Source organism: Tachyglossus aculeatus, unplaced genomic scaffold (assembly GCF_015852505.1).
Source record: "Tachyglossus aculeatus isolate mTacAcu1 unplaced genomic scaffold, mTacAcu1.pri scaffold_97_arrow_ctg1, whole genome shotgun sequence".
Classification (NCBI taxonomy): domain Eukaryota; kingdom Metazoa; phylum Chordata; class Mammalia; order Monotremata; family Tachyglossidae; genus Tachyglossus; species Tachyglossus aculeatus.
The window spans coordinates 1,669,802-1,679,527 of record NW_024045100.1 but is presented as its reverse complement, the minus strand read 5'-3'; the positions used below and the strand labels follow the sequence as shown (position 1 = coordinate 1,679,527).

General features: G+C 43.3%; 1 pseudogene; it reads left to right on the top strand.

The window, feature by feature from the left end:
• Positions 1 to 2,590: 2,590 nt before the first annotated feature.
• Positions 2,591 to 3,518, top strand: LOC119924368 (annotated as a pseudogene).
• Positions 3,519 to 9,726: the final 6,208 nt, after the last annotated feature.

The following is a 9,726-nucleotide window of genomic DNA, read 5'->3' as shown; positions in this document are numbered from 1 at the left end:
TGGATAGAGTAGGAGCCGTTGGATTTGTCTAGAAGGAGGTCGTTGGTGACCTTTGAGAGGGCTGTTTCGGTGGAGTGTAGGGGACAGAGGCCTGATTAGAGGGGGTCAAGGAGAGAGTTGGTGTTGAGAAAATCGAGCCAGCGGATGTAGACGACTCATTCTAGGAGTTTGGAAAGGAAGGGTAGGAGGAAGATAGGGTGATAAAGAGAAGGGGAGGTGGGGTCAAGAGAGGGTTTTTTTAGGATGGGGAGACGTGGGCATGTTTGAAGGCAGAGGCGAAGGAACCAGTGGAGAGTTAGCAGTTGAAGATGGAAGTTAAGGAGGGGAGGAGGGAAGGGGTGAGAGATTTGATAAGATGAGAGGGAATGGGGTCTGAAGCATACGTGGATTGAGTAGCACTTGAGAGGAGGGAGGAGATCTCATTTTAAGATACTCCTGGGAAGGATGGGAGAGTAGCAGAGAGGGCTGAGAGCTGGGGAGATGGAGAAGGGGGAGGGGTGACTTTGGGGAGCTTAGACCTGATGGAGATAATTATACTAATGAAGTAGGAGGCCACATCGTTGGGGGTGAAGGATGGACGAGGGGGAGGAACAGGGACCTGAGAAGGCAGTTAAATTTACGGAAGAGCTGATGGGGATGATGGGCATGGGTGTCAATAAGGGAGAAGAAATAGTTTTGCTTGGCAGAGGAGAGGGCAGAGTTAAGGCAGGAAAATATTAACTTGAAGTGAACGAAGTTGGCTTGGTGTTTATACTCTCACCAGCAGCGTTCAGCAGCTCGAGCATAAGAGCAAAGGAGGTGGACAGTGGGAGGGATCCAAGGCTGTGGGTTAGTGGTACAAGAGTGGCAAAGGGAAAGGGGAGCGAGTGAGTTGAGTTGAGTAGAGAGGGTGGGAGTTGAGAGCAGTAATCTGGTCATCAAGATTGGGTAGAGAGGATAGGGAGAGGAGGTGGGGTGTGATGCACTGATGCATATACCCTTGCATCCTCTACCTGTACTTTATTTTAATGTGTTTTCCTGACTGTTTCCCTGTTCACCAAATCTATTGTTTTCTCCTAAACATTTAGTACAGTTTTTTTCACCCATAGTGAGTGTTCAGTAAATACATCTGATTATTTGATTGATTGTAGATGGACAGAATGGAAGAGAAGAGGATTAGAAGGGAAGCTGAGAAATTCAATTTTAGACTTTGACAAATGTACATGATGTGGAGGCAGGAGGAGATGGGGGTTGGATAGGGTGTGGGAGGTCAGGGCTACAGAGATAGCTTGGGGCGATCAGGGAGTAGCTGAAATCATTTTTTGGATGAATTCTCTTCGTGAGAATAATGCCACATAAGCAATATCTTCAACTCCTCCCTCTCTTTCAACCCCAATATTCAGGCTGTTGCCAGTTGCTTTTGGTTTTACTACTACAACATTCCCAGAACCGGCCCCTTCCCCTTCACCCAAATGGCCACCACACTGGTCTAGGCACTTTTCCTATCCTGACATAACAACTATACCAGCCCTCCTCACTCATCTCTCAGCTGCCTTTCTCTCTTTCCTCCGGTCCATTACTTCACTCCGTTTCCCAGATCACTTCTCCGGAATGTTCTACCCGCAGCTCTTCACTTGTTAAAGATGTTGTTTTTTAATATATTAATGTAAGGCTCTACCTGAAAAGGCTTGCTAATAGGACTCTTCTGAAGATGAATCTAAGTTTATCAGACAGCTCTCTCCTGCCCTGCCTCCTTTATCTCTGTCTCTATTTTTCTGTCTTTATGACTGCTTATGCATCTCTCTTTAACTCTCTTTCTTTTCGGTCCTGGCATCCAACCTGCACCTCAGATCTCCTCGTATTTGAAAATACTAGGAGAAACTCTGTATAACTACCAAGTAATATTGAACTAGTAAAAACTGGTGAAAAAATGCATCCTGAAAATACTTAATGATAGTGGGGTTGAGAAACGTCATAGACTCCATTTATATCTTGAACTGCTTACAGTAAATTTCTAAATAGTGAATTGTGGGGGATCCAATGACCTTTCCAGTATGCTTTCACTTAGAACAGTGATCTCAGAAAATATTTAGGGATGAGGTATTAATTAGTAGAAAGAGCCCAGGACTCTGGCTTTTAGTCCTAGTTGTGCTATTTGACTGCTGTGGGTGAGTTCCTTAATTTCTCAGTGTCTCTGTTTCTTCATCCTTACAATAGGATAAAACATCCCCTGGAGGCCTACAGTCTAACAGGAAGGGGGTACAGATATTTTATCCCCATTGTGCAGATGAAGAAATTGAGGCACCGAGAAGCTAAGGAACTTGCTCAAATCTAGGCTGTGTCTGATTTGATTACCTTGTGTCTACCTAATGTTTAGTATAGCACTGGAAACTTCCTAGTGCCTTTCTCACTCCCTTCATAATCATCATAATCATCATTATTATTATATTTTAATGTATTCTTAATAGTACAACAGTCCCTCCATTCCTATTCAGAATGAGGACCTGTGTTCTGAGATAGTGCTTCGAAATTAGTAATGCTTGATATTTCTCAATTTGGCTGATTCAGGTAAATATCCATCTGCTGTACATTCATCACATTGGCCGACCTGATGGAGAATTCAAACAACATCACAGAGTTTGTCTTCGGGGGTCTGCTCCCAAACCAAAAGGGGAAGGTAACTTGTTTCGTGCTGTTCTTATTCTGTTATTTAGCCATCTTACTGGGCAACCTTCTTATCCTCACCACCATCAGAAACAGCCATCTTAGTCAGCAGCCTATGTGTTTTCCTCAGTTCCTTGTCCACCATGGACCTCTGCCTCACCTCCACAGTTGCTACTAAAATGATCGCGGGTCTATTGGTGGAAAGAAAAAACATCTCCTACAACTCCTGCATGGTCCAACTCTTTGGTGCTCACTTCTTCAGCGATGCAAAGATATTCATCCTAGTGGCCATGGCTTACGATCGCTACATCGCCATCTGCAAGCCTCTCCACTACCTAATGGTTATGAGCCGGCAGACTTGCCAAACATTGGTCTTGGCCTCTTTTGTAGGGGCATTTGTGCATTCGATCGTGCAGATTTTCATCATGGTGCAGCTACCTTTCTGTGGCCCCAATCAGATTGATCACTATTTCTGTGATGTGCTTCCTCTGCTGAAGCTCGTCTGTACCGAGACCTATTTTGTCAACGTCTCAATCATTGCCAGCACGGGTGTTCTGTCCCTACTAACTTTTTTTGCCTTGATCATTTCCTATCTCATCATTTTATCTGTCCTGAGAAAACACTCCACAGAGGGTCGGCACAAAGCTCTCTCTACCTGTGGTTCACACATCACTGTGGTACTCATGTTTTTCTTGCCCCTCATCTTGACTTATATTCCCTTGGGCGATTCCGTCAGCGAAGATAAAGTGTTTGCCCTCTTTTACACCATCGTCGCCCCCATGTTCAACCCCTTCATCTACACAGTGAGATACACCGACATGAAAAATGCCATGAGAAAGGTGTGGTGTACGAAAGTGTTAACAGAAAGAAAATAAGTGCATAAAATTGACTTCCATTTCTTGTTTTCTGTACACTTTAGCATAGCATTTTGAATTAGCTCTCCTCTCCTCCTCCTTCTCTCCTCCCCGTCACCACCCACCTTTGCCCTACTCCCTTCCCCTCCCCACAGCACTTGTATATATTTGTACACATTTATTACTCTATTTCATTCGTACATATTAACCGTATTTATTCTATTAATGATGTGTATATAGCTATAATTCCATTTATTCTGATGGTATTGACACCTATCTGCTTGTTTTGTTTTGTTGTCTGTCTCCCCCTTCTAGACTGTGAGCCTGTTGTTGGGTAGGGACCATCTCTATATGTTGTCCATTTGTACTTCCCAAGCATTTAGTACAGTGCTCTGCATACAGTAAGCGCTCAGTAAATACTCTTGAATGAATGAATTAGCATTAGCATGTGTTTTCCGCACACATTATTCCACATTAGCATACCCACAGGTTGTACTTCCAGACCCCCTTCTTGTACCAATCAATCAGTGGTATTTATTGAGTGCCTTCAGTGTTCAGAGCACTGTACTAAGTGCCTGGGATAGTAAAATACCACAGAGTTGGTAGACATGATCCTTGATATCGTGTAGATCAAATGATCATCAGCATGCCTGCTCTCTTTGTGGCAGAGGTAACATCACATGGCTATGAACATTTCTATGGTGTACTTCTGCCAAGGCTTCCCCTCTTCCGACATCTTCAAGATCATGGAGCTCTTCATGTCTTTCTTGAGAACAATTTTCCATGATAGTCATTTGCATGTGTAATGGCTCCTAGAACAGTCATCATTTAGTAATTAAAATATAAAACCAGGTGTTTTGTGTGATTCATTTCAACGTGCTTGTGGCATAATGGTTCCTCTCAGTGGGACAGTAAGTTACCTTTGCAAATTACTTTCAAAAATATTCAGACCTGAAAAATTCATTTGCTCTGCATTTGTTGCATCAGCCCTGCCTGCATTTACCATAATTCCACCCTCACACTTCTGACACTGGCTCCATAAAGTTAAGAGACTAGTATCCAGAGCTTGGTACAGTGCCTTGCACAGAGTATGTGCTTAACAAATACTGTAATTAATTATTATTTTTAATATGCTAAAGCTTGCAAAACCCAGCGTGAATTCATTATGGAAACTAACATTGAAGGAAATTGTTAGAGGACTAATTCTTGCTTTCTGTGTCTGTTTTGCCGTTAATATTCATAAGACTGAATGATTTTTCCCCCCTCACTGGATGAAAGGAAGTAGGCATTACGTGGAAGGTATCATGACTGGAACCCATTAATCTAATTGTGTAGCCAAATGGAAAGAAGCACAGGATTCAGAGTTAGGAGGCCCAGGTGTGACTGTCCACAAGTTGCTTAACTGTTCTTTGCCTCAGTTTCCTCATCCAAAAAGCTGAATCAGAAACCTATTTCCCAACCCTCTAGGCTGTGATCCCTGCCTAGAACAGGGACTATGTCCATCTGATTATTTTGTCTTTACCCCCGCACTAATCACTGAATGAATATTATTATCATTAGCATTATTGTTATTATCCAACTTCCCATTGCTAAGAAAAGGGGACTATATTAATCTCTCAGGCTGATACAGCAGAATTGCAAGCAGATAATTTATTCTTTACTATTTCCCTAAAATAAATATATGTATGTAAATATTTTCTGGCCCCAGCAATCAATTCATCACACTTATTGAGCCCTTTATTATGTGCAGAGCACTGTAATAAAAGCTTGGGAAAGTACAGTGTAGCAATATAATAGGTGAGAGTGCTGCCTTTGAACCAATACATTTTCTCTTTCTCTCTCCCTTCTTCCCTCTCTTTTTCTCTCTCTCTCCCTTCCCCTTTTCCTCCCTCTCTCTTTCTCTCTATCTCTATACACTGTGTGACTAGTCCCAGGTTTAGATTATAACTAATGTTTAGGTTAAGGTTAAAATGATGGCTCTTTTTAGCTTTAAACTCCAAACCCATTACAATCTAAGCCCATGGCAGTCCACAAACGGCCAGAAAAGTTTCAAGCTTCACTAATTAACCAGTCACATGCATATTGGGACTTGTATATAGAGATTAATCAATGTGAAAGCACGTCCTCTGCCTTTATTGGGTGTTCTATGATGGAATCCAACCACGGTCATCAACAACACAACATTATCAAGGAACTAAGACCCGAACAGATACATTTGCAAGAAGATACTGACTCTCCCTAACATTTGAAATCAAAAGAATGGTTTACAGTAGCAGTAACAGCATTTATTAAGCACTCACTGTGTGGGCCACTGTATTAAGGTCTCGGAGAAAATCCGCAGATTGGAATTGGACCCTGACTCTGTCCTTCAGGGGTTTCACAATCCAAACCCATCAGATCTCTCAAGTTAACCTGGCCCCCGAGCACCTGATTTTAGTTCAGTGAATGAGATGTTTGCCTCTCTCAGGACAAACCCGAACCTCTTCAAAGAGTTTAGGAGAGGACTTGAGGGGAGGCTGAGATGAGGCAAGAGGAAGGAACTGATTAGTAGAAAGCAGCAACAATATAGGTAGTGTAAAAAAGAAGGGAGATAGAAGGGAGAAGAAAGAAGAGAAGAAGTGTGCCTAGTTGAAAGAACATAGGCCCGGGTTCTAATCCTGACTCCTCCACTTGTCTGCTGTGTGATCTTAGGCAAGTCATTTCATTTATCTGTGCCTCAGTTACCTCATCTATAAAATGGAGATTAAGACTGTGAGCCCCATGTGGGACATGGACAGTGTCCTACCTGATGATATTTTATCTACCCCAGTGTTTTGTACAGTGTCTGGCACATAGTGAGCAATTAACTCATACCATTAAGAAAAGAGAGAGATAGTGGGAGGGTGAGTCGGAGGAGATGAGGAAAAGAACTCATCATGCTGAAGCAGCGTGGCTCAGTGGAAAGAGCACAGGCTTGGAAGTTAGAGATTTTGGGTTCTAATCCCGGCTCCACCACTTGTCAGCTGTGTGACTTTGGGCAAATCACTTAACTTCTCTGTGCCTCAGTTCCCTCATCTGTAAAGTGGGGATTAAGACTGTGAGCCCCACGTGGGACAACTTGATCACCTTGTATCCCCCCAGAGCTTAGAATAGTGCTTTCCACATAGTACATGATTAACAAATACCATTATTATTTCAATTGGCTCTTCTGCATTTCTTAGTATGTAAAGTAGCTGAGATTTGGTTATCTGAATTAAGAAGGAAGCAACTGTAAAGAAAAATAAGTAAGCTTTCTTCATCAGATGATGAAGCAGATACCAAGTTCATTAGTCTCATTCGCTAGAGTTCATAGCTGGACAGGTATGACGTCCCTTGGAGGCTGGTTCCCTTGAGTCTTCAGATGCCTTTAAGTATTTTCCGGAGGATTTTTTGGACTGGTTCAACAGAGATATTGGTGCCACCTAACAGCTTTTCTGTTCTTCCTGAGCTCAGGAGGATGAGAAAGATTGACTCAGCAGGCTCAGGACATTTTGGCTTTTAAGAGTTTATTGCTGTACTTTAGAAGTGACGGGCACCTTGGCTGGCTCTAGAGTAAGATGGATCTGTTAGCCAGTCTATTGTATTTATTGAGTGCTTACTGTGTCTAGAGCATCGAACCAAGCGCTTGGGAGAGTTCAATACAACAATGAGCAGACAGCTTTCCTGCGCTCAGTGGCTGCATTTCAAGGAAAAGAATATTAATATTAATGTATTAATATTAAATTTATATTAATATTAATATTTGAATACTCTCCTTCTACAGCCCACCCCGCACCCTCCGCTCCTCCGCCGCTAATCTCCTCACCATACCTCGCTCTTGCCTGTCCCGCCATCGACCCCCAGCCCACGTCATCTCCCGGGCCTGGAATGCCCTCCCTCTGCCCATCCGCCAAGCTAGCTCTCTTCCTCCCTTCAAGGCCCTGCTGAGAGCTCACCTCCTCCAGGAGGCCTTCCCAGACTGAGCCCCTTCCTTCCTCTCCCCCTCGTCCCTCTCCATCCCCCCCATCTTACCTCCTTCCCTTCCCCACAGCACCTGTATATATGTATATATGTTTGTACATATTAATTACTCTATTTATTTATTTATTTGTTTTATTTGTACATATCTATTCTATTTATTTTACTTTGTTAGTATGTTTGGTTTTGTTCTCTGTCTCCCCCTTTTAGACTGTGAGCCCACTGTTGGGTAGGGACTGTCTCTATATGTTGCCAATTTGTACTTCCCAAGCGCTTAGTACAGTGCTCTGCACATAGTAAGCGCTCAATAAATGCGATTGATGATGATGATGATGACTAGTGGGGGGCAATACATTAAAGGAATTTTACAAGGACAGAACAGGACTTTCAAGACTTTGGCCCGTGGGACAAAGGTATTATATTCATTTACCCCCCAAACACACCAGGGTGTGTTCAGATGTTGCAGTATTTTTATGTGCCACATGGCCTCTCTTTATGAGCAGTCACAAATGACAGGGTCCTGGGCTGAACTTTCCAGCACAGCTGCTCAGACCCAATGTTCAGGTATTCCTGCTCATGTGGATGATGACAAGGAAGGAGGAAGTGGATGCTTAAAGAATTGCCCTACCACGACCGTCCCTAAATACCTGTTCAGAGCTGACAGGTGCAGAATTTAGAATCATCACTGTAGGAGAACCTTATCCCTTTTCCCACACCAGCCTTACTACGCAGCCTGGGGCACGGAAATCAACCTTTCTAGAACATTTTTCCCTAGGAAAAAAATTAAAAAGCCTGTGTACTCTACATCACTGGAATTTTTTCATCTAGAGATAAAGTGAATTTTGGAAATATGCTATCTCTCTCCTTTTCTATGTCATTCTTGTTTAGTTCAAAAGGAATTTTCAATTTACAGGCTTTTCTAGCCTTGGAAATTCTTATAGGGGACCTCTTCTTCTTCCTCTTCCTCTTTCTTTTCCTCCTCTTCCAAATCTTTTCTCTTCTTCATTCTTCTTTTTTATGGTATTTTTAAGCCCTTACAATGTGCCAGTCACTGTGCTAAGAACCGGGGTAAATACTAGGTAATACTAGGTAATCAGGATGAACATAGTCCCCGTTCCACATGGGGCTCACAAGTCTTAATTCCCATTTTACAGATCATGTCACAAAGGTACAGAGAAGTGACGTGAGTCTCCCAAGGTCACACAGCAACAAGTGGCAGAACCGGGTTTAGTACCCAGGTTCTTCTGACTCCCAGGCCCGTGTTCGATCCACTAGGCCACACTGATTCTCATTGCTCTCAAGGCTCTCCATCACCTCTCCCCCTCCTACCTCACCTCCCTTCTCTCCTTCTACAGCCCAGCCCACACCCTCCACTCCACTGCAGCTAATCTCCTCACTGAGCCTCGTTCTCGCCTATCCCACTGTCGACCCCCAGCCCACATCATCCCCATGGCCTGGAATGCCCTCCCTCCCCACATCCACCAAGCTAGCTCTCTTCCTCCCTTCAAGGCCCTACTGAGAGCTCACCTCTTCCAGGAGGCCTTCCCAGACTGAGACCACTCCTTCCTCTCCCTCCCCCTCTTTCCTCTTTCCTCCCCTTCCTCTTTCTTCCCCCTCCCCCGTCCTCACCTCCTTCCCCTCCCCACAGCACCTGTATATATGTATATATGTTTGTACGTATTTATTACTCTATTTATTTATTTTATTTGTACATGTTTATTCTATTTATTTTATTTTCTTAATATGTTTTGTTTTGTTCTCTGTCTCCCCCTTCTAGACTGTGAGCCCACTGTTGGGTAGGGACTGTCTCTATATGTTGCCAACTTGTACTTCCCAAGCGCTTAGTACAGTGCTCTGCACACAGTAAGCGCTCAATAAATGCGATTGAATGAATGAATGAATGAATGAATGAGTATGTTATTGCTTCTCCACTACCTCAGTTTCCACTATTATTTCTCTTTACACAGCCAACGCTTGATTGTACTCTTCTAAACATTTAGGGATGGGAATATTGATGGTATTCTAAAATGGAATATGAGCCTAAATGCGAATGTGCGTGTACACACACACACACACACACACACACACACACACACACACACACACACACACACACGCTCTGTCATTCTATGGTTGGATTACACTGATGTTACTCTTTTCTCACCCTGTTCGTTCTCCCTGTTCTTCTTCATGTTTTTCTTTTAGTGGCCTCTCCCCTCTTTTTATCTTTTACATTTTACATTTTCCTGCCTTT